Source organism: Pinus tabuliformis, chromosome 4_2 (assembly GCF_031772625.1).
Source record: "Pinus tabuliformis cultivar Carrire ecotype Pingquan chromosome 4_2, CPIR1, whole genome shotgun sequence".
NCBI lineage: Eukaryota > Viridiplantae > Streptophyta > Pinopsida > Pinales > Pinaceae > Pinus > Pinus tabuliformis.
Genome location: NC_142304.1, coordinates 314,532,633 through 314,560,082, shown reverse-complemented (window position 1 = coordinate 314,560,082; position 27,450 = coordinate 314,532,633). Strand labels below are relative to the sequence as shown.

Below are 27,450 nucleotides of genomic sequence, written 5' to 3'. Positions count from 1 at the left end.
GGGGGTACAAACTAGCTTTGAATCTTCCATGTCATACTTCTTCAAGATCTGCTTGAGGTACTTGGTTTGAGACAAGAAAATACCTCCTTCATTTTGTTGGATTTGCAATCCAAGAAAGTATGTCAATTCTCCAAGTAATGACATTTCAAATTATTTATGCATAACCAAGGCAAAGTTTTGACTCATAGCCTCTTCATTGCTGCCAAAGATAATATCATCTACATACACAACAAGTATTAGCAATTTGTTATTTTCAACTTTCATATAGAGATTGCTATCTGGTGATCCTTTTGAAAAACCTTGTTGGTGAAGATATTTGTCCAAACGATAGTACCAAGCCCTTGGAGCTTGTTTGAGGCCATACAGATCCTTTTTCAATCTACATACAAGGTTTGGATCATTCCCAAGAATGAAACCATCTGGCTACTCAATATATACTTCTTCTTCTAAGTCTCCATTCAGAAAGGCTGATTTCACGTCCATTTGAAATGCCTTGAAGTTTTGAAAGCTTGAGAGAGCAAGGAACATTCGGATGGCCTCAAGTCTTGCAACAGGAGCAAAGGTCTCTTCAAAATCTATTCCCTCTTGCTGCGCATACCCTTTACAAACAAGTCTGGCCTTATTTCTAATTACTTCTCCATTTTCATTCAATTTATTTTTGAAGACCCATTTTGTCCCTATGACATTCTTATCTTTTGGTCTAGGAACCAATTCCCAAGTGTTTTTCTTTTCGATCTGCTCAAGTTCTTCATCCATTGCTTTGACCCAACATTCATCTTTGCATGGCTCTTTCACATTTTGTGGTTCAGTGGAAGAGAGTAATCCCAAATAGCTTGAAGCTTCTACGATTGTTCTTCTTGTTTGTACTCCTGCTTCTTTCTGCCCCACAATCTGAGCTTCTGGATTATTCTTCTGAACATATCTGGATGGAGTCTTTTCTTCTATTCTTGTCTACTCCTCTAGTTCTTCTTGAGGTTCTTCTTCATCATTTTGTCTTTGAGGGTAGCCTTCATCTTCTTCGATGTCTTCATGATGAACTTGCCTAGGAATGTATCCCTTCTCATCAACCACAACATCAATGCTGTCAACAATTCTGCCAAGTCTTTTATTGTAGCACTTGTATGCTTTGCTATGTGGAGAATAACCAAGAAGAATGCCTTCATCTGCTCTTGGTTCAAGTTTTCCCAGTTGCTCATCAGTATTCTGAATATAACATTTGCTCCCAAAGATTTTGAAGTGCTTCACCAAAGGAGTCTTACCACACCAGACCTCATGAGGAGTTTGAGTGATGTTTACTCGGACATTTGTTTTGTTGAGAATAATAACCGCAGCATGTGCAGCTTCACCCCAGAAAGTTGCGGGAGTACCTGATTCATCAAGCATAGCACAAGCCATTTGTTGGACTGTTCTGTTCATTCTTTCCACAACTCCATTTTGCTGAGGAGTTCTAGCTGTAGAGAATTCTCTTCTTATCCCATGTTCTTCACAGAAATCGAAAAATTCATTCGAGGTAAACTCCCAACCTCTGTCAGATCTGAGGCACTTAATTTTGTGTCCTGATTCATTTTCAGCCAAGGCTTTGAAGGATTTGAATTTTTCAAATGCTTCATCTTTGTGCTTCATAAGTCCTAACCAGACAAACCTGGAGAAATCGTCAATGGATAATATCAAATATTCTTCTCCTCGAGGTGTTCTTTTTTTGAATGGACCACATGTATCTGTATGTACTAGCTCAAGAGGCATGCTAGCTGATCCTTCCTTCTCAGGAAAATTAATTCTGGTTTGCTTTCCAAACTGACATGATTTTCATATGGTGTTGTCTGGAATTTTGATATCTAGAAGATCACGAACTGCCTGATATTTGCATGCTTTTCTTATTTGTGGAAAGCTTAAATGCCCCAACCTCCGATGCCATAGCCAGTGTTCATCATCCTTGCTCAAATAGCATTGTTGTTGTCTTTCTTCAAATATGTATAGATTATTTGGAGTCCTTCTTCCTTTGATCACTGTTTCACCTGTATCAAGATCACTAACACGACATCCATTTGACCTAAATATTACCTTTGTTCCTTGATCGCACATCTGACTGACACTCAGAAGATTATGCTTCAATCCATCAACATACAAAACATTTCCAGCTTTGACCTTCTCTTTCAACGGAGCAATGCCTTTTCCTTTTATGGCTGCAGAGATATCGTTTCCAAAAGAAACTTTCTTTCCCTTTTCTAATGCGGTATATGATTCAAGTTTTTCTTTGTCCCCTGTCATATGCTTCGAACATCCACTGTCAATGTACCATAGACTTTCTTTACCTTCTGCATAAAATGCTATCCCACATCTTTCTGGTTGCGGTTCCTTTATTCTCCATGTTCTGACATTTGAGGTTTGTTCCTTCTGAGTTGTCTTCCAGAACCTGCTCCTGCATTCAGAGTCTTCATAACCAAAGTTATTATAAATAGAGCATTCAACTTCATTTTCAAGAATCGAAAAGTTGTTATAAGTCCTTTTCATGGTTCCAGTCATACTTATTTTCTTTTGAGCTTCTCTAGTCATGATTGTCTTGTAGGAAACACATTGATCTCCTTTGTGACCGAAGTTATGGCAAGAAAAACATTGGCCATTAAAGAAATTTCTGCGATAATCAGATCTATCATCCAACCGATTGTAGCTTCTATTGACATCCATTCTTGGGGCAAATTGGGAAGATTTTACCTGTGGCTGATTGTAGCTTCTGTTTGTCCTTAAGGCAGCTTTTCCCCGAATTTCTTGATAGTCTTTATTTCTTCTTGAGGTAAACTATCCCTGATTCACCTGATGACTTTTATTTGGTCTTTGCTCGCTCCTCCTTGCTGCATCGAGATAACTTTTAGAGGTAGAAGCTTGAGATGTTTCTCCATTATATCCCAGACCTGTCTTGATCAAAGGAGAACGCTGCACATTGATAATCTCATCCAAGGTTTCAGATCCTTTAACAAATTTAAGATTAATCGCTTTTGTTTTCTCAATCTCCTTTCTAAGACAAACAATCTCACATTCCAATTTTTCAAGATGTTTTTCCTTTTCCGCCAGGTAACATTGTAGAGAATCAATAATAGCATTTTTCTCTTCTAAGCAAACTTTGAGATTATTCATTTCTTCACAAAAGCCTTCTACATCTATAGCGTCCATGTAGTCATCATCTTCAAAAGCCATTAAAAGTTTATATCTATTACCCTGTTCATCTTCATCACTATTTGAAAGACCATCACTATCTTCATGAGTGTAATAGCTTTTCTTCTTTTCATTCTGTTTCTTGGTCCATTTAATAGGTTCCTTTCCCTTGTCATTCTTATCTTTGTGAGGACATTTGGCAACATAATGACATACTCTTCCACAAGCAAAGCATTTAAAAGGTAACTTACCTCTGAACCTTCCAGAACCCCTTTAAAGATTTCTGACAAAATTTGATTCTTCTTCTTCATCTTCTGGCACGTGACTTGCTTCATAATAATCTTCTTTGCCTGATGCCTTGAAAGCAGCTTCTCTTCTGTCTGATGGACCTCCTTTTCTCATTTCATAAGCAGTTAGAATTCTGTGAAGCTGAGACATAGTAAGAATTCGTAGATTTTCCTTTTCTTCTATTGCAGACACTTTAGATTCAAATTTGGGGGACAATGATCTTAGAACCTTTTCAACCACAATAGCCTCTTTTATTTCTTCACCCAAGTTTTTCATGCAATTAACAATCTCATCTACCCTAAGGAAATAGTTAGCCACACTTTCATCATTATACATTCTGAGAGTCTCATACTTAATCCTGAGAGTTTGAAGTTTAGCATGCTTTACCTGTTCGTCTCCTTCATAGCTCGTGACAATTTTGTCCCATATTTCTTTTGCAGATTTATAGTGCATTACCTTCATGAATTCCGATTGGGATATACATCCTAATAGAGTACTGACTGCTTTCGCATTTGTTTCATATTTCTTTTTCTCGGCTGGATCTGTAGGAGTAGCTGAAGGAAAAGTGTAGCCTGTCTCTACGATGTCCCAAACTTCTGTACCAAGAGATTGAAGATAGGCAGTAACTCTTACCTTCCAATAATTGAAGTTTGTCCCATCAAAAACCGGTGGCCTGATTGATTCTTCTCTCTCGTAGTTGCTCATGATGAACGATCTACCTTCAAGCATTCAAGCTTCTTTGAAGGACCTGCTCTGATACCAATTGTTGGAAATAATACTGAGAGGGGGGGGTGAATCAGTATTATCAGATCAATAAAACTTTTTAATACTCAGAAACATATACGCTACTTCAGTTAAATGAACCAGTGTGTACACGCTACTGTGACTAAAGCAACCAGCGTATAACCAGAAATCTTATGATTCAGTTAGTTTATCTTCAGTAAATGCATCAGAACATTATTAACCATATTAAAAGTAAACAGGTGCAGTATAACAGAACAGATCATCACACAAAAGCCACAGACATGAACACCATGATATAAGGTGGAAACCCAATGTGGGTGAAAACCACCTGCTGCAAGTCGTCTCTATATTTCTTTAATAAGAAACTTCAGTTTACAATCTTTTGTACTGGTGTAGCCTTATACCAGTACACAGGCTACAACCTGCAGAAGGCTACAACCTTCACTCATTTTCCAAACTCTCCTGGAAGGTTGCTCCAACCCCCTTTGCTCTTGTACTAGCTAAGATACTAGTACGTAGGTGCTAGCCTATAATCTTCTTTCCTTCAGGTACCACTTTTCATCAATTTTCAGACTGGATACTCCTGAAGCATAACATTACAATCTGAAGACCACAATTCATTCACTTTTCATAACAAATCATTGAAGCACAAAACAACCAATACTAGCATCATCAATCCTTGAATCACTGAACCACTGAAACCTTGTCAACACTCAGTCACCAGAACACAGAGCAGACTACAGAACTCTGCAATAACAGTCAGACCCAACTGCAACCCCAAAAATTAAGCTTCAAAAGATATACGCTACTTCAATGAAACAAACCCGCGTATACACGCGCTTTTACCAAAGCCAACATGCATACAGATCTAAAAGTATTTTCTTAAAACTTCACAGCTGTACCAGACATCAGTCATACCCAGAACATAACATTGCGTCAGTAAAAAATACGCATAATCAACCATATAAAGATAGTTCATTTCAAACAATTTGATCCCGATCTATCCTTAGATCTAATCTTCCATCAACCGGTGTGATCTCTCCTTATCTCAGATCAAGCAATGTATCATCAACCCAGAACCTGCATACTAGATCTCTTTCTTCATTAGATATTCAAGACCTTTCAATACTTTTGCCTAATGATCTTCTTCTCCTTATATAGTCTTAGGCCATTCTCAATACCACAGTCCAAAACCATAGTAATACAATACCATCAACTTCAAAACTCGGGATCAACACGACTGTCGAGATACCTTGGTCCAAAAACATAGGCTCAAGTATCGAGGACCAACTACCACGGACCAAAGGGAAGCTTCTCGACATGTACGCTCTTTTCTGTTCATGAAACTGCATGTATACGCGACTTCGTATATAGCAAGCCTGCGTATCTGCGACTTAGTATATAGCGTACCAACGTGTATACGCAACTTGGGCTTAATGAACCTGCGTATATGAAATTTCTCTTCATTCTTGTAGTCTGGACTGAGATCTGTCATCAAAGGGATTTGCCATCAAGGACAACACCTGTACCGTAGCGCCACACCTGTGCCAAAATGCCAACAATCTCCCCCTTTGGACTTGATGGCAACCTCAAGATCCTTAGAATCATTCTCCCCCTTTGTCATCAAGGGCAAAGGGCTGTGCTCCCCCTGAGTACATGCTGATATCTCTGCTCTGCTGTGCTGAACATGCTCCCCCTGACTGTAAGCAAGATCTGCAAAAGATGTCCTTCAAAAAGAACCAAGACTTATACATCATAAAGGACCTTCCTATCACCAAAAGACCCAATATATACATCCATACTCCCAACCAAGAGGGGATACATCAGAAATTTACATATAAAAACCAATTACGTTACATCATTCATCCCAGGCATAGTGGGGAAACCAACAAAGGCCATTACATGACCTTGACATCAGAGAAGAGATATCACAAAAGAGATACATGGCATAGAGACTAAAACTCTAGACCAAGACTTATGAAAGTCACTAGCAGCATCTGATAATCATCTTTTAGATCAGCAACCAAGATTTCCTTCTCCTGAAACCAACAACAGTTGTGAACTAGAACCAAAAGCATCTAAATGCCAACAATGCTTTAAGCTGCTCCCCCTGAAACTGTGCCTACTGCTCCCCCTGAAACTGTGCCTGAAGGACTCTGGCATACCCATCTCAGACCTTCTCCAACCAGAATCTGCCCTTGTTGTTCAGAACTCCATATACGCGACTTCACCTGCATAAATCGGCGTATGTACGCGGATATCCCTTACACAACTCGCGTATACCAACGTTTCTTTAGAACAGACAAGCTTCAACAGCAGGATGAAGCATCAACTACTCCCAGCTATTGTTTGAGATATTCAAAAGTCTCCCTGGGCAGTGGTTTTGTGAAAATATCAGCAACTTGTTCTTTAGAAGAAACATACTCCAACTTGACCTTTTGCTCAAGCACTTGTTCCCGGAGGAAGTGATACTTGATTGGTATGTGCTTGGTCTTTGAATGCATGACTGGATTCTTTGAAATGTTGATTGCACTTGTATTATCACATAAGATAGAGACTGGTGGAGTGCAAGTGATTTGAAAATCCTGCAAGGTCTACATCATCCAAAGAAGTTGTGTCCAACAAGATGCCACAGCCACATATTCTGCTTCAGCTGTAGATAAAGCAATCGAACTCTGTTTCTTGCTGAACCAAGATACTAATCTGGAACCCATGAAGAAAGCACCACCACTCGTGCTTTTCCTGTCATACACACTTCCGGCCCAATCTGCATCTGTGTAAGCATGAAGAGTGAGATCTGTATCTCTAGGATACCATAAGCCATAGTTTTGAGTCCCTTGAAGATACTTGAAGATTCTTTTGACTGCCTGAAGATGAGTTTCCTTTGGGTTGGCTTGAAATCTTCCAACAATTCCTACTGCATGCATAATATCTGGTCGGGTACCTGTCAAATAAAGCAAACTCCCAATCATGGATCTATAAGTTGGTTGGTGAACTGCTGTTGATTCATCATTTGCACTGAGGCTGCATCCTGTAACCATGGGGGTACAAACTGGCTTTGAATCTTCCATGCCATACTTCTTCAATATCTGCTTGAGGTACTTGGTTTGAGACAAGAAAATACCTCCTTCATTTTGTTGGATTTGCAATCCAAGAAAGTATGTCAATTCTCCAAGTAATGACATTTCAAATTCTTTCTGCATAACCAAGGCAAATTTTTGACTCATAGCCTCTTCATTGCTGCCAAAGATAATATCATCTACATACACAAAAAGTATTAGCAATTTGTTATTTTCAACTTTCATATAGAGATTGCTATCTGGTGATCCTTTTGAAAAACCTTGTTGGTGAAGATATTTGTCCAAACGATAGTACCAAGCCCTTGGAGCTTGTTTGAGGCCATAGAGATCCTTTTTCAATCTGCATACAAGGTTTGGATCATTCCCAAGAATGAAACCATCTGGCTGCTGAATATATACTTCTTCTTCTAAGTCTCCATTCAGAAAGGCTGATTTCACGTCCATTTGAAATACCTTGAAGTTTTGAAAGCTTGAGAGAGCAAGGAACATTCGGATGGCCTCAAGTCTTGCAACAGGAGCAAAGGTCTCTTCAAAATCTATTCCTTCTTGCTGCGCATACCCTTTACAAACAAGTCTGGCCTTGTTTCTAATTACTTCTCCATTTTCATTCAATTTATTTTTGAAGACCCATTTTGTCCCTATGACATTCTTATCTTTTGGTCTAGGAACCAATTCCCAAGTGTTGTTCTTTTCGATCTGCTCAAGTTCTTCATCCATTGCTTTGACCCAACATTCATCTTTGCATAGCTCTTTCACATTTTGTGGTTCAGTGGAAGAGAGTAATGCCAAATAGCTTGAAGCTTCTGCAATTGTTCTTCTTGTTTGTACTCCTGCTTCTTTCTGCCCCACAATCTGAGATTCTGGATGATTCTTCTGAACATATCTGGATGGAGTCTTTTCTTCTATTCTTGTCTGCTCCTCTACTTCTTCTTGAGGTTCTTCTTCATCATTCTGTCTTTGAGGGTAGCCTTCATCTTCTTCGATGTCTTCATGATGAACTTGCCTAGGAATGTATCCCTTCTCATCAACCACAACATCAATGCTGTCAACAATTCTGCCAAGTCTTTTATTGTAGCACTTGTATGCTTTGCTATGTGGATAATAACCAAGAAGAATTCCTTCATCTGCTCTTGGTTCAAGTTTGCCAAGTTGCTCATCAGTATTCTTAATATAACATTTTCTCCCAAAGATTTTGAAGTGCTTCACCGAAGGAGTCTTACCACACCAGACCTCATGAGGAGTTTGAGTGTTGTTTACTCGGACATTTGTTTTATTGAGAATAATAACCGCAGCATGTGCAGCTTCACCCCAGAAAGTTACGGGAGTACCTGATTCATCAAGCATAGCACGAGCCATTTGTTGGACTGTTCTGTTCATTCTTTCCACAACTCCATTTTGCTGAGGAGTTCTAGCTGTAGAGAATTCTCTTCTTATCCCATGTTCTTCACAAAAATCGAAAAATTCATTCGAGGTAAACTCCCCACCTCTGTCAGATCTGAGGCACTTAATTTTGTGTCCTGATTCATTTTCAGCCAAGGCTTTGAAGGATTTGAATTTTTCGAATGCTTCATCTTTGTGCTTCATATGTCCTAACCAGACAAACCTGGAGAAATCGTCAATGGATAATATCAAATATTCTTCTCCTCGAGGTGTTCTTTTTCTGAATGGACCACATGTATCTGTATGTACTAGCTCAAGAGGCATGCTAGCTGATCCTTCCTTCTCAGGAAAATTATTTCTGGTTTGCTTTCCAAACTGACATGATTTGCATATGGTGTTGTCTGGAATTTTGATATCTGGAAGATCACGAATTGCCTGATATTTGCATGCTTTCATTATTTGTGGAAAGCTTAGATGCCCCAACCTCCGATGACATAGCCAGTGTTTGTCATCCTTGCTCAAATAGCATTGTTGTTGTCTTTCTTCAAATATGTATAGATTATTTGGAGTCCTTCTTCCTTTGATAACTGTTTCACCTGTATCAAGATCACGAACACAACATCCATTTGATCTAAATATTACATCTGTTCCTTGATCGAACATCTGACTGACACTCAGAAGATTATGCTTCAATCCATCAACATACAAAACATTTCCAGCTTTGACCTTCTCTTTCAATGGAGCAACGCCTTTTCCTTTTATGGCTGCAGAGATATCGTTTCCAGAAGAAACTTTCTTTCCCTTTTCTAATGCAGTATATGATTCAAGTTTTTCTTTGTCCCCTGTCATATGCTTCGAACATCCGCTGTCAATGTACCATAGACTTTCTTGACCTTCTGCATAAAAGGTTATCCCACATATTTCTGGTTGCGGTTCCTTTATTCTCCATGTTCTGACATTTGAGGTTTGTTCCTTCTGAGTTGTCTTCTAGAACCTGCTCCTGCATTCAGAGTCTTCATGACCAAATTTATTACAAATAGAGCATTCAACTTCATTTTCAAGAACCGAAAAGTTGTTATAAGTCCTTTTCATGGTTCCAGTCATACTTCTTTGCTTTTGAGCTTCTCTAGTCATGATTGTCTTGTAGGCAACACATTAAGCTGCTTTGTGACCGAAGTTATGGCAAGAAAAACATTGGCCATTAAAGAAAATTATGCAATAATCAGATCTATCATCCAACCGATTCTAGCTTCTATTGACATCCATTCTTGGGGCAAATTGGGAAGATTTTACCTGTGGCTGATTGTAGCTTTTGTTTGTCCTTAAGGCAGCTTGTCCCCGAATTTCTTGATAGTCTTTATTTTTTCTTGAGGTAAACTGTCCCTGATTCACTTGATGCTTTTTATTTGGTCTTTGCTCGCTCCTCCTTGCTGCATCAAAATAACCTTTAGAGGTAGAAGCTTGAGATGTTTCTCCATTATATCCCAGAGCTGTCTTGATCAAAGGAGAACGCTGCACATTGATAATCTCATCCAAGGTTTCAGATCCTTTAACAAATTTAAGATTAATCGCTTTTGTTTTCTCAATCTCCTTTCTAAGACAAACAATCTCACATTCCAATTTTTCAAGATGTTTTTCCTTTTCCGCCAGTTGACATTGTAGAGAATCAATAATAGCATTTTTCTCTTCTAAGCAAACTTTGAGATATTCATTTCTTCACAAAAGCCTTCTACATCTATAGCATCCATGTAGTGATCATCTTCAAAAGCCATTAAAAGTTTATATCTATTACCCTGTTCATCTTCGTCACTATTTGAAAGACCATCACTATCTTCATGAGTGTAATAGCTTTTCTTCTTTTCATTATGTTTCTTGTTCCATTTAACAGGTTCCTTTCCCTTGTCATTCTTATCTTTGTGAGGACATTTGGCAGCATAATGACCTACTCGTCCACAAGCAAAGCATTTAAAAGGTAACTTACCTCTGAACCTTCCAGAACCCCTTTGAAGATTTCTGACAAAATTTGATTCTTCTTCTTCATCTTCTGGCACGTGACTTGCTTCATAATAATCTTCTTTGCCTGAAGCCTTGAAAGCAGCTTCTCTTCTGTCTGATGGACCTCCTTTTATAATTTCATAAGCAGTTAGAATTCCGTGAAGCTGAGACATAGTAAGAATTCGTAGATTTTCCTTTTCTTCTATTGCAGACACTTTAGATTCAAATTTGGGGGACAATGATCTTAGAACCTTTTCAACCACAATAGCCTCTTTTATTTCTTCACCCAAGTTTTTCATGCAATTAACAATCTCATCTACCCTAAGGAAATAGTTAGCCACACTTTCATCATTATACATTCTGAGAGTCTCATACTTAATCCTGAGAGTTTGAAGTTTAGCACGTTTTACCTGTTCGTCTCCTTCATAGCTCGTGACAATTTTGTCCCATATTTCTTTTGCAGATTTATAATGCATTACCTTCATGAATTCCGATTGGGATATACATCCTAATAGAGTACTGACTGCTTTCGCATTTGTTTCATATTTCATTTTCTCGGCTGGATCTGTAGGAGTAGCTGAAGGAAAAGTGTAGCCTGTCTCTACAATGTCCCAAACTTCTGTACCAAGAGATTGAAGATAGGCAGTAACTCTTACCTTCCAATAATTGAAGTTTGTCCCATCAAAAATCGGTGGCCTGATTGATGCTTCTCTCTCGTAGTTGCTCATGATGAACGATCTACCTTCAAGCGATCAAGCTTCTCTAAAGGACCTGCTCTGATACCAATTGGTGGAAATAATACTGAGAGGGGGCGGGGGGTGAATCAGTATTATCAGATCAATAAAACTTTTTAATACTCAGAAACATATACGCTACTTCAATTAAATTAACCAGCGTGTACACGCTACTGTGTCTAAAGCAACCAGCGTATAACCAGAAATATTATGATTCAGTTAGTTTATCTTCAGTAAATGCATTAGAACATTATTAACCATATTAAAAGTAAACAGGTGCAGTATAATAGAACAGATCATCACACAAAAGCCACACACATGAACACCATGATATAAGATGGAAACCCAATGTGGGTGAAAACCACCTGCTGCAAGTCGTCTCTATCATTCTTTAATAAGAAACGTCAGTTTACAATCTTTTGTACTGGTGCAGCCTTATACCAGTATGCAGGCTACAACCTGCATAAGGCTACAACCTTCTCTCGTTTCCCAAACTCTCCTGGAAGGGAGCTCCAACCCCCTTTGATCTTGTACTAGCTAAGATACTAGTACGTAGGTGCTGGCCTACAATCTTCTTTCCTTCAGGTACCACTTTTCATCAATTTTCAGTCTGGATACTCCTGAAGCACAACATTACAATCTGAAGACCACAATTCATTCACTTTTCATAACAAATCATTGAAGCACAAAACAACCAATACTAGCATCATCAATCCTTGAATCACTGAACCACTGAAACCCTGTCAACACTCAGTCACCAGAACACAGAGCAGACTACAGAACTCTGCAATAACAGTCAGACCCAACTGCAACCCCAAAAATTAAGCTTCAAAAGGTATACGCTACTTCAATGAAACAAACCCGCGTATACACGCGCTTTTACCGAAGCCAACATGCGTACAGATCTAAAAGTATTTTCTTAAAACTTCGCAACTGTACCAGACATCAGTCATACCCAGAACATAACATTGCGTCAGTAAAAAATATGCATAATCAACCATATAAAGATAGTTCATTTCAAACAATTTGATCCTGATCTATCCTTAGATCTAATCTTCCATCAACCGGTGTGATCTCTCCTTAGCTCAGATCAAGCAATGTATCATCAACCCAGAACCTGCATACTAGATCTCTTTCTTCATTAGATATTCAAGACCTTTTCAATACTTTTGCCTAATGATCTTCTTCTCCTTATATAGTCTTAGGCCATTCTCAATACCACGGTCCAAAACCATAGTAATACAATACCATCAACTTCAAAACTTGGGATCAACACGACTGTCGAGATACCTTGGTCCAAAAACATAGGCTCAAGTACCGAGGACTAACTACCACGGACCAAAGGGAAGCTTCTCGACATGTACGCTCTTTTCTGTTCATGAAACTGCATGTATACGCGACTTCGTATATAGCGAGCCTACGTATCCGCGACTTAGTATATAGCGTACCAGCGTGTATATGCAACTTGGGCTTAATGAAACTACGTATATGAAATTTCTCTTCATTCTTGTAGTCTGGACTGAGATCTGTCATCAAAGAGAGTTGCCATCAAGGACAACACCTGTACCGTAGCGCCACACCTGTGCCAAAATGGCAACAACCATGGCTATATGAACATGACAAGGCAAGGCTGAAACCATTATCAAACTAGGAAAAAATCATGTCAATGACAAAAAATTAACCAATTAAAGAAATGCATGTACCATGCATTCGCACCCTAAATAGGAAATCACAGATGCAACCTTTTACCTGTAAATCCTTGTGCTGAAGCTACTTAATCCAATCTTCCTTCCTTGTCCCTTTCTTTCCTTTTACTTCCTTTATCCTTCCTTTGCTTGCTTGCTTTCTTTCTCCTCTTCGTTCTCTTCTCTCTCTAAAACTAATTCAAAAGACAGAACTTACAAAGAACTATGAATTGATCCTCATAAGCCTTTTTATCATTGAGGCCTCTATTATCTTCAATTTCCTCTATTTTTTCTTCAATTTTCTAGCCATGCAAACCTGTGACCCTTCATCTCCCTTTTCTCCTATTTTCCTTTATTTTCATAAATAAAATGCCAATTAATGCCTCTTTTCCTTTGCCAGTGCCTTTTCCAATTTCCTCAGTCATAATAAACTGAAATGACACCCACTAGCATGTTTTTCCAAACATCCATCTTGTAATACGTGTCCGATGACCTTGGTATTATTTTTCATTTATTAACTTTATTACATGAACTTTTAACCCGGGGCTATTACAAACACATCCCCTTAGGGGAACACTATTCTCGGTGTTTTATGACATCTATACCTAGCAAGAGCATTGAAAACAAAAACATATTTCCTATGGATCTTTATAACTTAGCTTGATGTAATACTTATAATAACAACCATACATAAATATGTGCATAGACAAAAACTCCTTTTCCTCAATTGAAAAATTATGAAGGATACATAGCCCGCATCTGATCAGCCATCTCCCATGTAACTTATTTAGGACTAATTTTCTTTCATTGCTCTTTAACTTGCTCAATTTCTTTGATCCAGAGAACAAGTTGTTTCCGCTGCACTATGCATTGAGGTTATGACTAGAATTATCCTTCATGATCCACCTGCAATACATACTGATCAATCACATGATCAACATCCTTCACATATATTTTAAGCAATGAAACATGGAAAACATCATGGACATTCACTGTTGGAGCCAACGCAAGTTTTTATGTCGCTGGTCCAATCCTCTCAAGGATCTCGAAAGGCCTGCAATACAGAGGTACAATTTTGGCACATGACCCAACCTTGAAGGATCTCCTCTTGGGCTTGATGAAAAAATACACATGCTCCCCAACTAGAAATTGCTTAAACACCCTATGATGATATCCATAGATCTTCTATCTATCCCGTGTTACCTTTAGATTATTATTGATACCCTGCATCTCCCATTACATCTCTAACAACATATCTAGTCCAATCAGTGCCATGTTCACTAGATCACTCCAACTAATGGGAGTGTTACAACTTCACCCATAAAGTCCCTCAAATAGACTCATCCTTAGTGACTCATGATACCCATTTTTGTAAGAAAACTTAACCAGTGGAATATACTCCTCCCACATCCTCTGTTAGTGCCTGACATACATTCTCAACATGTCCTCCAGAATCACGTTGACCCTTTTTGTATGTTCATCTTTCTATAGATGATAAGTTGTATTGAAGGCCAACTATGTAGACAAAGCTACAAATAAATCTTTCCAAAACCTAGAGGTAAACTTGACATCTTTGTCGGATACAATCTTCTTAGTAATACCATGCAATCCCAATATGTTGCTGATGAAGACCTAATCTACCTCACTAGCTGAATTAGTAGACTTCACTAGAATGAAGTGAGTTACCTTGGTTAACATATCAACCAAAACCATGATGTAATCATGTTGTCTTGATGTGATTGGAAAACCTATAATGAGTTTCATGTAAATTACCTCACATTTTTATTATGGAATTGGAAATGGAGGTAATAAGCCTCTTGGATGCTTGCACTCTACTTTCACCTATTTAAAATCCAAACACCTTGCAACAAACTCAACCACCTCTTTCCTCAGATTTGGTCAATAATGAAACATCTTCATAGTTGTAAGAGTCTTTTGATATCCCATATTACCTAAATATGACTTAACATGAAATTACCTAAAAGTAAACTTCTTCAATTCAATTTTGTTTGGCACATAGATCATGTCCCTAAATCTCACCAAACCATCTACCGCGAGATGATAATCCACATCATATTCACATGTACCCTACTGCTATAACCTGTGCTTAAGTTTTTGGTACCTGTCATCCTATTTCCCTTCTTGTAAGATAAGATCATGTAAATTTGTCCCATATGAACTCATAGTTTTTATGTGATTTACTAGAATTCTTATGCTAAGAGAATCTACAACCATGTTATCTTTACCCTTAATGTACTTAGTCTTGAAGTCAAACTCACTAAGTGTGGCTAACTATCTAGCTTGCGTGGAATTACAATTAGGTTGGTCAAACAAGTATCTCAGTCCACTGTGATCACTCATCCAAAAAAACATCCCACCAAGAAGATAGTCTCTCCACATCTTCAATGCATGAATGATCGTTTCCAACTCAAGATCATGATTCACATGATTCTTTCATGATCATTCAGTTTCCTTGACTCGTACCATACCACCCATTGCTCTTACATTAGGCCTCCACTAATTCCTCTCTTGCAAGAAAGTCTTCACACCACAAAATCTTCATCTAGATCTACAATATTCAGAATTGGAGCATTTTTAAGCAACTGCTTCAACTACTCAAATTTGGTTGCACATTCCTTTATCCATTCAAATTTCTTTCCTTTCCTCTGAAAATATGTGATTTAATAGGAAATGCATGAGAAGTTCTTGATCAAACTCATATAATAAAATGATAACCCCATTAATGATATGACCTCATCCACATTTCTATGATATTCCCATTCCATGATAGCTTTGATCTTTTCCAGGTCCACTTTTATAGTGCTTTTATACCTTCCTTGGAAACAACATCTCCCAATTAATGTACCTATTTCTGAAAGAAACTATAGTTATTAAGCTTGGCTTACAACTAATTCTCTCTCAACAATCTTAACATTGTTTCTAGGTGTTCTACATGGTCTTCCTCATTCTTAGAATATATCAATATATCATCAAGGGATAGTATCAAAAAATTGTCCAGATAAGGACACAACACACTATTCATCAAACACATGAAAGTAGCTAGAGCATTAGTCAAACCAAAAGAAACCAGAACAAAATCATAATGGCCATACATAGTTTGGAAATTAGTCTTCTATATGTCCTCTTCTTTGATGCATACCTGATGATAACTTGATCTCAAATCAATCTTTGAGAACACTGCTACTCCCTTGAACAAATCTAACAAATAATCAATCCTTGGAAATGGATACCTATTCTTGGTTGTCACTTTTTCTAGCTGCCTATAATCAATAAAAAACATGAGAGTACCATCCTTATTCTTCACAAAGAACACTAGTGCACCCCAAGGCGATACACTTAGCCTAATGTATCCCTTGTCAAATATTTCCTTCAACTGCCACTTCAATTCCACTAATTCTAGAGTGCTCATCCTACAAGGTGCCTTTGATGTTGGTGTTGCTCCTAGTACCAACTCAATAGAAAATTCCACTTCCTTGTGAGAAGGAATCCCTGCGGTATCTACTAGAAATACACATTGAAACAATTGTAAAATTAGATACCTTTTGAATACTTATGCATCCTCAACATCCTTAGGTTTATTACTGGAAACATGCACTACAAACAATGCACACCCTTTCCTCCAACCATGCTTTGCCTGCATAGTTGTAACCATTCTCACCAATGTAGGCTTATTCTTACCTTTGCAAGATTCTCTTTTCTCCATCATCATCAAAGCACTTGCTAGCCCTGTCATAATAATCCATCTTAGTCCTATGAAGGTACAACAAATCCATACGAAGAAGCATATTGTATGATCCCAATGGAAGCACATTTAGATGTGTTGATGTAGGCATACCGTTCAACTCAAATGCACAAGATCTTAACCAATGATGAACTATTTTCTTAGTACATGTATCCAGCTACACCAACCAATACTATACATGCACTTCTTTTCTCAAACCACACTTATCCACCAAGTCAGGATTAACATAACTATAATTATAAACATGGTCAATCAAAATGGAAATAACTCAATCATAGAGCTTACATTCCATCTCAATGATGGATTCTTGGTGATCCCTCTACTTTTTATCAAAATTTTTGTAGATCTAAGGAATTCTCTATCCAAAATCCATGAATGTATGTGCCTCCTGAGAACTATAGATCTGAGGCCTACCACCCTGATATTAGAAACAATTCTTCTTGTGATGATCCTTGCCACATATCCAACACTGCAAAGGAATACTACCTCTATTATGCTGCTTTCCATATTGTGACCCGTGTCCCTTCTTAAGTACGTTAAACTTCTTGTAGGGAGAAACACTCTCTCTGCTGGGAATAGGATCCCCCAAGGATATTTTTGGGGAAAAAATCCCATGTTTTGGGTCAATTTTCTAATAAAGTTGTAAAGTCTCTGCATTTTTTGGTCGCGGAGCGCAAAGGTGTCATGAGTCATAAAGGGTTGTCTTCCCTTATTTTGTAAAGTCTGAAGTGAGTTGTAAGTAAGCTCAGATAGATAGTTTTTGAGTTTAATAAGATAATGAAGAATGAAGTAAAGAGTCTTGGTAGAGAAGTCTAAGTGTTTTGTGTCTTAGTGTAGGTAGAGGCTCTGTAGCTAAATGCACAAAGGCCTAGGGCGGAAGTCCACAGCTGAGTGTGCAAACCCCTACAATTGTGTGCGCAGGGAAAATAGAGTGTGTATTAACTTGAAGATATCAATAAAGAGAAGTATTCTGCAAATTCTGTGTGTTTATTTCCTGTTAATGCATCTGGCTATATTATGTTTTGGGTTTAATTTACAGTATTCATGTGATGTGAAAATGTATGTGATTGTATTGATTAATTGAATGCAAGTAATAATATCTATTTACATGGCACTAACTGTGATTGATCAGTAAGATAAGTAAAACACTTAATATAACTTGGGAACATATACAATACACTGCCATAGAAGCGTGAAAGTACCTGGATCACGAGTTGAGGCTGCACGAAGGTCAATCATACACCTTCACGGAGGTACTAAAGGTTGGCATAAAGGGTAGACTGTTAGAGCCCTAAAGCTTAGTGACCTGCATGAAAGTAGGAATAGAGGGTATAAACCGACATCACGACCATCTCAGGGTGTGGAAACTTGGTTCCAACATCTCCCCATACTTATTTAGGTGAGACCTAGGTCTACGCTCCGTGGGCTGATGCCAAAAGGATCAGTTGTGTACGGATTTGTTTGCCTAACTAACGTTGAACCTTGGTCAGGCCCCATAAAGCGAAAAAATCATTTCATTTTAGGGACTAGAATCTGCATGAGAGATGTGTGATGTTGTATCACTAGAATACAACTAAGAAAGAGGTCAAAGACTGGGTCTATAGGAAGATCCACGAATTCACGGTGCAGGAGAATAGAAATCCACGGATAAGTACCTATATACAGAAATCCATGAGATCTTTTTATGTCCCTTTCCAATTGAGTTATACGAGTGGATCATGAAAGTAGTAGATAGCCAAGGAACATGGACACTTGACGATCCTATTTTCTAGACCCTGGAGCTCGTACAGAGATTGGAAGCCTCAAAGGATAAGATATCCTGTGTTGTCGATCATTGGCTTGATCACGTGATAGGAGGATTTGTTACTGAATTCGCAGTCGATACCTCATTTAGTTATAGCGATGTGGAGCAACATTTTTTCAAAGGTCCACGAGGTAAGTACTTGAAGTCTTTAAATACCTGGATTAAGATGTCATTGTGTGAAAAATAGGTTATGCAGCTACCATGATGTTCGGAGCTACGCAAAGTGGAAAGACTTATAGAATTGAAGGAAGAAAGGGTCATCAATATAGCCCACTGATTTAACCTCTGCTGGGTGTCAAAGAGGGAGTAGTGCAAGCTTCTCTGCAAAGTGCAGTTCAGTTAATGAAATAGGGATTCCCACGACTTCCACCTCCATCTACACCACCTCCAACTTCACCACCATCACCTGCAACATCACCCACATCACTGCCACCTCCACCGCAGTTCAAAATGGTAAATTCAGTGAAGAAACCTTTGTTTAAGGGCTTGGGAAATGAGGACCTGGATCAGTTTTGGTCCATTACGAAAGTTGTATGGGAATCTTAGGGCATCACAGATGACCATACGAAGAAGGTGACATTGGTTAGTGCTTCGCAGGATCCCACTCTAACTTGGTACATCAAGTACCCTAACGATAACCCAAATGCTGGGTTAGCAAACATCTAGACTGCACTAAATAAAGAGTTCAGTAGGCCTAAATCTGAGGCACAGTTGCTTGTGGGGTTCAAGGAAGTTGTGATGAAACTAGGCAAGACACCTTGGGAATTGGATCAGAGGTTGAAGTGTAAAATCTACGAAGCTAATATGAACTTAAGAGATGGACATCACCACGAGCGGTTCATGGCTTCGCTCCTACCACACCTTAGGGTTGCACTGTCACAACAAAAGATTATGACTTAGGTAGAGGCCTTTGATATTGCCATGTGACTACATGAAATGCTAATGCAAGCGCTGAATCTGGGGTTTCAACAGATCCATGGCAAGTTGCAAAATATTTACCTTCAAATGAAAAGTTTGAAGCAGGATAGAACAGTTTGACTGAAGGTGCGTGAAGAGGTGTGGTGCCTGAAATGTAAAGGTCAGGGGCATGAAAAAGAACATTGCTCAGTCTTTGCGAACTATATTGCAAGAGGAGGACCAAATCCTTTGAGGTCAGGAGCCCAAGCAAGACCGAGTGCAGGGCCTGCATTGTGGTGTGCTATATGTCAGTTAGCAAGGAACATATGACAGATAATTGTCATTTGCTGCAGAAATTTGTGCAAACATCGTAACAACTATTCGAAAACTTTTGCAGGTCGGTAGGGCATGATGAGCACAACTACATAAGTTATGAATTTTTTATGGAAAAAACACTCGCCTATAGGGTTCAGGCAGAAATGCGGCCCCATTACCAGAGTGTTGGGATGACGTGAACAATAATTTTGGGGCACAGACGAGCCTGAGGTGGAGGAGGACCTGGCAGAGGTTGGGGATAGCTAATCTACTACAACTATGGAGGACTAGGACACTATGCCTGTGAATGCAGTAACCCAACATGATCATCATGTACATATTGTACTCAGTTTGATCATGAGATAGAAGACTGGCATACGCTGATAGCAAGGATACGTGACAAAGGGGTGCTACCACCTTAGCTAACTCAAATCCTGTAGATGATGAGGTTTGAGCCTCACAAAGAAGACCTGAATGTGAATATAGTGCTCCAAAGTGTAATTGCAATGGGCGATGATAATGGGAAACAGCTCAAAGACAGTGCATGGGTTCGCAAAGCTCCAGCGAAGCAAGCTGAATTTGATTTGGAGCACACACATGAAATGTTCATGGAAGCAAAGAAGAGCTTCACTCAGGCCTTTACCTAAGGGAGGAAGGATAAGCCTGATCATGAAATGGACCCTTCTATGCTTATCACCTTTCTAGAGACCTGCATGAAGTTGTTACATGATAGTAAGGCTGTGAAGGGGTTACATGAGCTTATAAATAGATGCACCAAAAACACTCTGGGTGAACCGCTCGTGGCACACAATATTGGTAAGCATAAAGCAAGGACAGGACGAGAGATATACTAACCGTACGAATAGGAGAATATGAGATGGATCAAGTTATTTTGGATTTGGTGTCAAACGTGAATGTTTTACCAAGGCAGACTTGAGAGCGGATGGGGAGACTCGCGCTGCAGTGGTCTCTGATTCAGTTAAGGATGGAAATCAGAAGAAGATCTTCCCCATGGGATGGCTGTAAGGAGTAACTATAGATATTGAGGATGCAAGTGCATTGGATCACTTCGAAGTGATAGAAATTGTGGATGATAGCAACCCTTACCTTGCGCTTCTTTATATTGATTGGGCTACTGACATGAATGGGGTAATCAACCTAAAGAAGCGAAAGAAGATATTTGAAAAGAAATTACTCCTCATAATAGTACCCCTAGATCTTGCTAAAGGATCGTGCTATACTGAACCAATCCATGATTACGAAAGCGATGTGATTTGGACTGCATATATAAGATAATAGTGCGAGACCAAGATTGGGTGAATCTGACAACAGAGGGATAGATTACATGGGATCACGAGAGTTCCTACACCTCAGACTCTGACGAACAATTACAGCGTTGGTAGAATCGGCTACATGAAGTAACGATGCTAAGCTATAACATGATGACCCGGTCATTGCACTGTGTATCATCAGAGGTAAGAAATTTGCCCACTTATGATGGCTTGCATGATGTAGATGTATTTTTGGATGCATTTGAGCAAGAGGTACCAGAAAAGTAGCACTTCCAGGCTCTGGACTGGGCACTGCATGGTATGCCTACAAGGTGGTGGGGTGCACATAAGGGTAGCTTTCATGATTGGCATGAGTGTAGGAGGATGATGAGAACACGCTTTGGGAAGCCGAAGGTATGAATGACAGACAAGTATGACAGAAAGGATGATTTGCATGCACACTTGGCCAAATGGGCTAAGGCTTATGGAACGAAGCCCCCACTTGTTCTGTCACACCATGGATGTCATCCCGATGAACTGGTAGTTGGAAAGAGAGCTCTGCCATGGCATAGGTGAATGGGATACTATACGCGAAGGATTCATACTGATGTTCAACTTCGAAGATGGGTTTGACTGTATTGACGAAGCGCTACAAGAAGTTAAAGCAGCAATATTTAGGATACCGCAACATCCTTTGGATTTGATTCAACCATATTAGACTACTCAACTGAGCCATGCGATGGAATGCTATAATGTGAATGCTAAAGAAGAATATGAGGATCCATGAAAGATTACTATCCATGAAATCGAGGGTCACTACGAGGTTGAGGGACCACAAATTGAGAATCCTAATATAACCGCGCCACTGAAAATGAAACAGGTAAATATTGGTACAAAGGTAGAGCCCAAATTTCTGAAGATTAGAGATTACTAGGATGACGTGACGGTGGATAAGTTCGCCGAATTTCTCTGCAAATACTAGGATTTGTTCACTAACAAGTTTATGGAGATGAAGAGGATAATAGGAGACCTGGGCGTTATAAAGATCACATTAAAACCTGACGCGAAGCTAGTTAAGCAAAGACCTTACCATCTCAATCTGAAGTATAAGGAGAAGGTCCGCTTAGAGCTAGACAAGATGCTCGCGGCAAGAATCATTGAGCTCATAGAAGAATCTGATTAGGTAAGCCCAATGGTGGTACAAGAAAAGAAGCAAAAGGATGAAATAAGGATAGGTGTAGATCTCAAGAAGTTCAATGATGCTTGCATACATGATCCTTTCCCGAATCCATTCACTGATGAGGTATTGGATAATGTAGGTGGCCAGGAAGCACACTCCTTCACTGATGGGTTCTCTCAGTACCATCAAATCAAAATCTCTCTGCAGGATAGAAGCGAGATGACCTTCACGACTGAGTGGGGATGTTTTCAATACACTACAATGCCTTTTGGATTGAAGAATGTGCCTGCGATTGTTTCACGCGTAGTCATTGTTGCAATCAAAGAATTCATTCATGAGTTTCTAAACATGTACTTTGATGACTGGACTGTGTTTGGGTTGGTGAAACTCCATGTCGCAAGTTTTCACCTAATTCTAGATACTTGTCAAAGATACCAGATTGCACTCAATTAGAAGAAATGCCTGTTGTGTGTTCCTTTTGGGACTTTACTGGGTCATGTGGTTTATAGACAGGGACTGATGGTAGATCCCATGAAGATTGCAGTGATACTTAACTTGGAAGCACTAAGAACTGTAAAACAGCTACGTGCAGCCCTAGGACATACTGGGTATTACCAGAAGTTTATCAAGGGATATGCCCAGATCACCACTCCTATGGAGAAGTGGTTGAAAAAGGATGTCATGTTTTGTTGGAATGCGGACTGTAAGAAAAACTTGGATGTATTGAAAGAGAAAATGGTCACTGCACCGATTTTAGTCTTCTCAGATTGGAAAAACGAGTTTCATATACATGTAGACACATCATGTATAGAGCTGGGAGCAGTACTGACACAGGTTGGTGGAGGAGAATTGGACAATCCTATAGCATCCGCAAGCAGGAGGTTATCCAAGTCTAAGAAGAACTATTCCACCACCAAGCACGAAGGGTTATCCATGGTATACGCGCTCCAGAATTTTAGAAACTATTTGCTGGGTGGACATTTTAAGATGTATACGGATCATTCTGTGTTGAAATATCTGATCTATAAGCCCATGTTGGGGGGGATAATATGTAGGTGGTTGTTATTGTTCCAGGAATATGATTTTGAGGTCATTGTGAAGCCTGGACGACTAAACATGGGACCAGACCATCTGTCGTGCATCGAAACAACGGAGGAGCCCACTAATTTGGAGGAGGGATTGCCTGACACGCATCTATTTGCAATGTGTGACACGGATGGTCACTTTGAAGATATCATAGACTTCCTAATGATAGGAACTTCCCTGGAAGGCTACACCGTCCAACAAAAGAAGGAGTCAGTGGTGCACACGGAAAATTTTTCCGTCATCGTCGGGCATCTATACAAAATGGGGTCTGATGAAGTATTACGATGATATGTACCAGAGTTTGAAAGGAGAATTATCCTCTAGGATGCTCATGGGGGCACCACGGGAGGCCATTATGCCGAAAGAGAAACCACGCAAGAGATTATACACACAGGGTTGTGGTGGCTAACCCTCCATCACGATTCAAAATCTTACTGCAAGGTGGGTGATGTGTGTCAAAGGACTGGAAGATCATCATAGAGAGATGAGTTTCCTCTGAACCTACAGATGATACCACAACCTTTTGGGAAATGGGCGATAGATTTTGTGGGACCCATTTAGCCCTAAGGGAAGAAGACATGAGCGTGGTACATTATCACTATGACTGAGTATTTGACTTGATGGGCAGAGGCATAGCCTGTGATGGATTGCGCAGGCCCGACTGCTGCGATGTTCCTCTTTGAGTATGTGTTGACACGATTTAGATGTCCAAAGATTTTGGTGAGTGATCGCGGTACGCACTTTCTGAATGAAACAATTAGCACGCTTACGAAGTAATTTCAGGTATATCACTAGAAAAGCATGCCTCATCATCCACAAGCTAATGGGACAGTGGAAGCATTCAATAAGGTGCTGGAGAATGCACTAACCAAGGTTTACATTGCTCAGTGAAATGATTAGGACCTACACATACTCGCATTTCTATGGGCCTATTGGATGACATGCAAAAAGTTGACTGGAAAGACACCCTTTAGGCTGGTATATGACGTTGAAGTAGTGATGCCCATGGAATACATTCTGCTTAGTCTACACATAGCAGCAATCACGGGTATGATGGATTGCAGAGCCCTAGAAGAGAGGCTCATGGAGCTTACTGAGCTTGAGGAAGAGAGATTTCCAGTTCTATTTCACCAATATATCCAAAAGTAGCTCGAAAAAGCATGGCATGGTCGACACATTAAGCTATGCACCTTTAAGGTAAATGATCTGGTTTTGTTATATAAAAGAAAGTTTGAAAAATTTCTATGGAAATTTAGAATGCACTGATTAGCGCCCTATGTCATCAAGGAGATTACCGACAGTGGAGCAGTCTAGCTGGTTAAATTGAATGGAGATCCCTTCCCAAGAAAGGCGAATGGCAGTCAATTGAAGCCATACACCAGTGATCCAACCAGGTGACTATATGAGCGTAGCATACTCTTAGCACTCCAAGTAGCTAAAATTAGATGCGGGACTATAAACTACACTGCCTGAGTTAGGGAACTACATGAATAGAGGATTGTGCGGAGTGAGGAAATTTCATGGGGTTTGCGACAGCACAAAGGGAGTTGCACTACCCAAGGATAATTCACACAGGTCAGCTAGAAAGTGACCGTTAAAGTCACTGTTCATGATTTGATGACAAAAATGTGGCCAAATGGAGTGGGTGGTCAACATCTAAGATGAACTTTATGGGTAAGATCCTTGGAAATATTCCACCAATCCAGCATTAATGAACCAAATGTGGGGGGAACAGTCAGATTTGAATTCCAAATTCCGTATAAATTACAGGTGGTTGCTCAGCAAAAAACACTTGCCATTTTGAGAATTGAGGTACTGAGCTCTCAGGTGCACATGAACCGTGAATTCTTTGAAGCTCTGATAGCAAGTTCGGAGTTTGAGCAATTACCAAAGGAAACACAAGAACTGTTGAATAGCATCATGTCGACACCCACAGAAGCTATGGACACCGAAGTAGTGACAACCAAGGGGGTTGTGCTGGAGGTTGTTAAGGAGGTAGAGGGAGCTGCCCCAGAGGTTGCAGAAGTATTACCTAAATTTCCCAAATCACCATGAACACCTAGACCGAAGCCAACCACAACAAAGGAGAGTTCGAAGGATAAAAATGGAAAGCAGGTTATGATACTGATGCGCGTGTCGCCAAGAAGAAACCCACCAAAAGACAAGCCCACCACACAAGAAAAGGGCAAAGCCATTAACTTGGAGCTAAAGGAGGAATAATTAAGGACATCTCGATGGATGATGAGGACTTGGGGGTAGAAATGGAGAAATTTGAAGTCCAGGGTGCTGACCATATCACTAAGTTTCCTGAGTACATCCCTCCGCGCAAGGACAAGACCAAGGTACCAAAGGACATTGACGAGAGTAAGGTCCCTTTGCAAACTCCTCTGCTACCGGACTAGATTTTCTTTGAAAGACCACACTTGGGGTAGGTTCCTCTGTTAAAATTGGAATATTGGGACTTAGCTGACCATGAAAAGTTCCTGCACTTAGAGACAGAGTAGCTAATGTGCTGCATTATTGACACAACCATCGGGATGATTACATTGGAACCACAGAGGTGGCTCAGAGGAGTAGACAAGGCAGATCTGCTCAACCTACTATGGGTGCCTCACTACAGCCACACCCCTATTACAGTATTGGTCATCAAGCAACTACTATGCTTGGTGCACGATGGGTGTCTATGGCTGGAGGAGCCAATACCCATCATCGACAGATTGATCCATTGGGTCACAAGGTTTCCCTACAAAGGACAAAATCTGGCCATGGTGTTCGGTGGAAAAGTTGATGAGAAGGCCCTCGTGGAGGCCATGAAGGAGAAATTCAAGCTCGTGGAGAAGCCGCGAGGATATGCCATCTCAAGTATGAGTGACCCTACAATCAAGGTGGCCATGCAGATTTTGGCAGGAAAGGTTATGAGGAAGTGTCACATAGATTAAGTGCTGGTACCAATCGTTACTCTTGCAGCCCAATGTGCTAAAGGAGTCTACTTCAGTTGGGCACACTATCTCTGTGGTGAGTTCCTTGCAAACTGTCATGAGGCACACGAGCTCAGTAAGACTTTCCACTATGTGTGGCTCTTGTTATCTATTATGCTCGTAGCATGGCAGCTACCGGAAGACAGTCAATTCCCCTCAATCTCGCTGGACCTGCCAGAAGTAGTGAAGTACGCTTTGCATTGGGTGACCAAGGAAGCTCAGCACATCAAAGATATCAAGATCTTCTGGATCTTGATGGAAATGAAAATCTGCATGGATATCAATCGTAAACTGTGGTTGTAGCCTCCTTTGTTTACCAACCTGCAGGGGTATGTGGAGTTCAAGGTAGAATTTCACCATGTGTCAATTAGGGCACAGAAGGACCCTATGCAGACATCGTATGACTTGCCTTACTTGGAAATGGATGATGCAATTGATGCAGTACTTGATCGCTGGCCGACAGAGTGGCACACTACCTCAGACTTGGAAGTGGGGTCGAGCAAGTCTGTCACATAGTGCAAAAAGGAGGAGGACAAGCTCAATATGGCATAACTGGCTGAGAAGAGGAAGAAGGAGGCTATTGATAAGGCTTGGGCAGAGCGTGATGCCGCCCAGAAGAAGGAAAAGCATACAAGAAAAATAGAGCGAGGCTCTGACAAAGGCACGAGGTTGCCTTCACCCAAAACAGAGGAAGAAATCGACGAGAAAACAGAGCAGCATGGCGTGAACCCACAAGAAACATTGGCCCACATCAAGCATCTAAGGCAACAAGAGAAGGTGAGGTTGATGAAGAAATCCAAGGCCACTAAAGCATTGGTAGACCCAATCAGCCTCAGAGAGGGTGATTTGCATGGCATTGGAGACACCGTGTGGGATGTCACCACAGAGGCACTACAACAGTTTGAGTAGCGGCAACTACTATTGGGGGCCAACCAGATAGTTCTGCAGGGGCTGCAGACCCACACATCACAAGCTAGCACGGTGCCCACCAGCCTCGCTATTGGCACTTCAGAAGCTGCCGAGATGCTGCTAGATGGAGCACTAACCAAAAAGAATGAAGATCACAGGCCCACTATAAGTGCCCTCAAGGGAGTTGGGTT

General features: G+C 40.1%; 1 pseudogene; it reads left to right on the top strand.

The window, feature by feature from the left end:
• Window positions 1–25,427, top strand: part of LOC149169234 (conserved oligomeric Golgi complex subunit 5-like) — a 133,318-nt pseudogene extending 107,891 nt beyond the window's left edge.
• The last annotated feature ends 2,023 nt before the right edge of the window (window positions 25,428–27,450 follow it).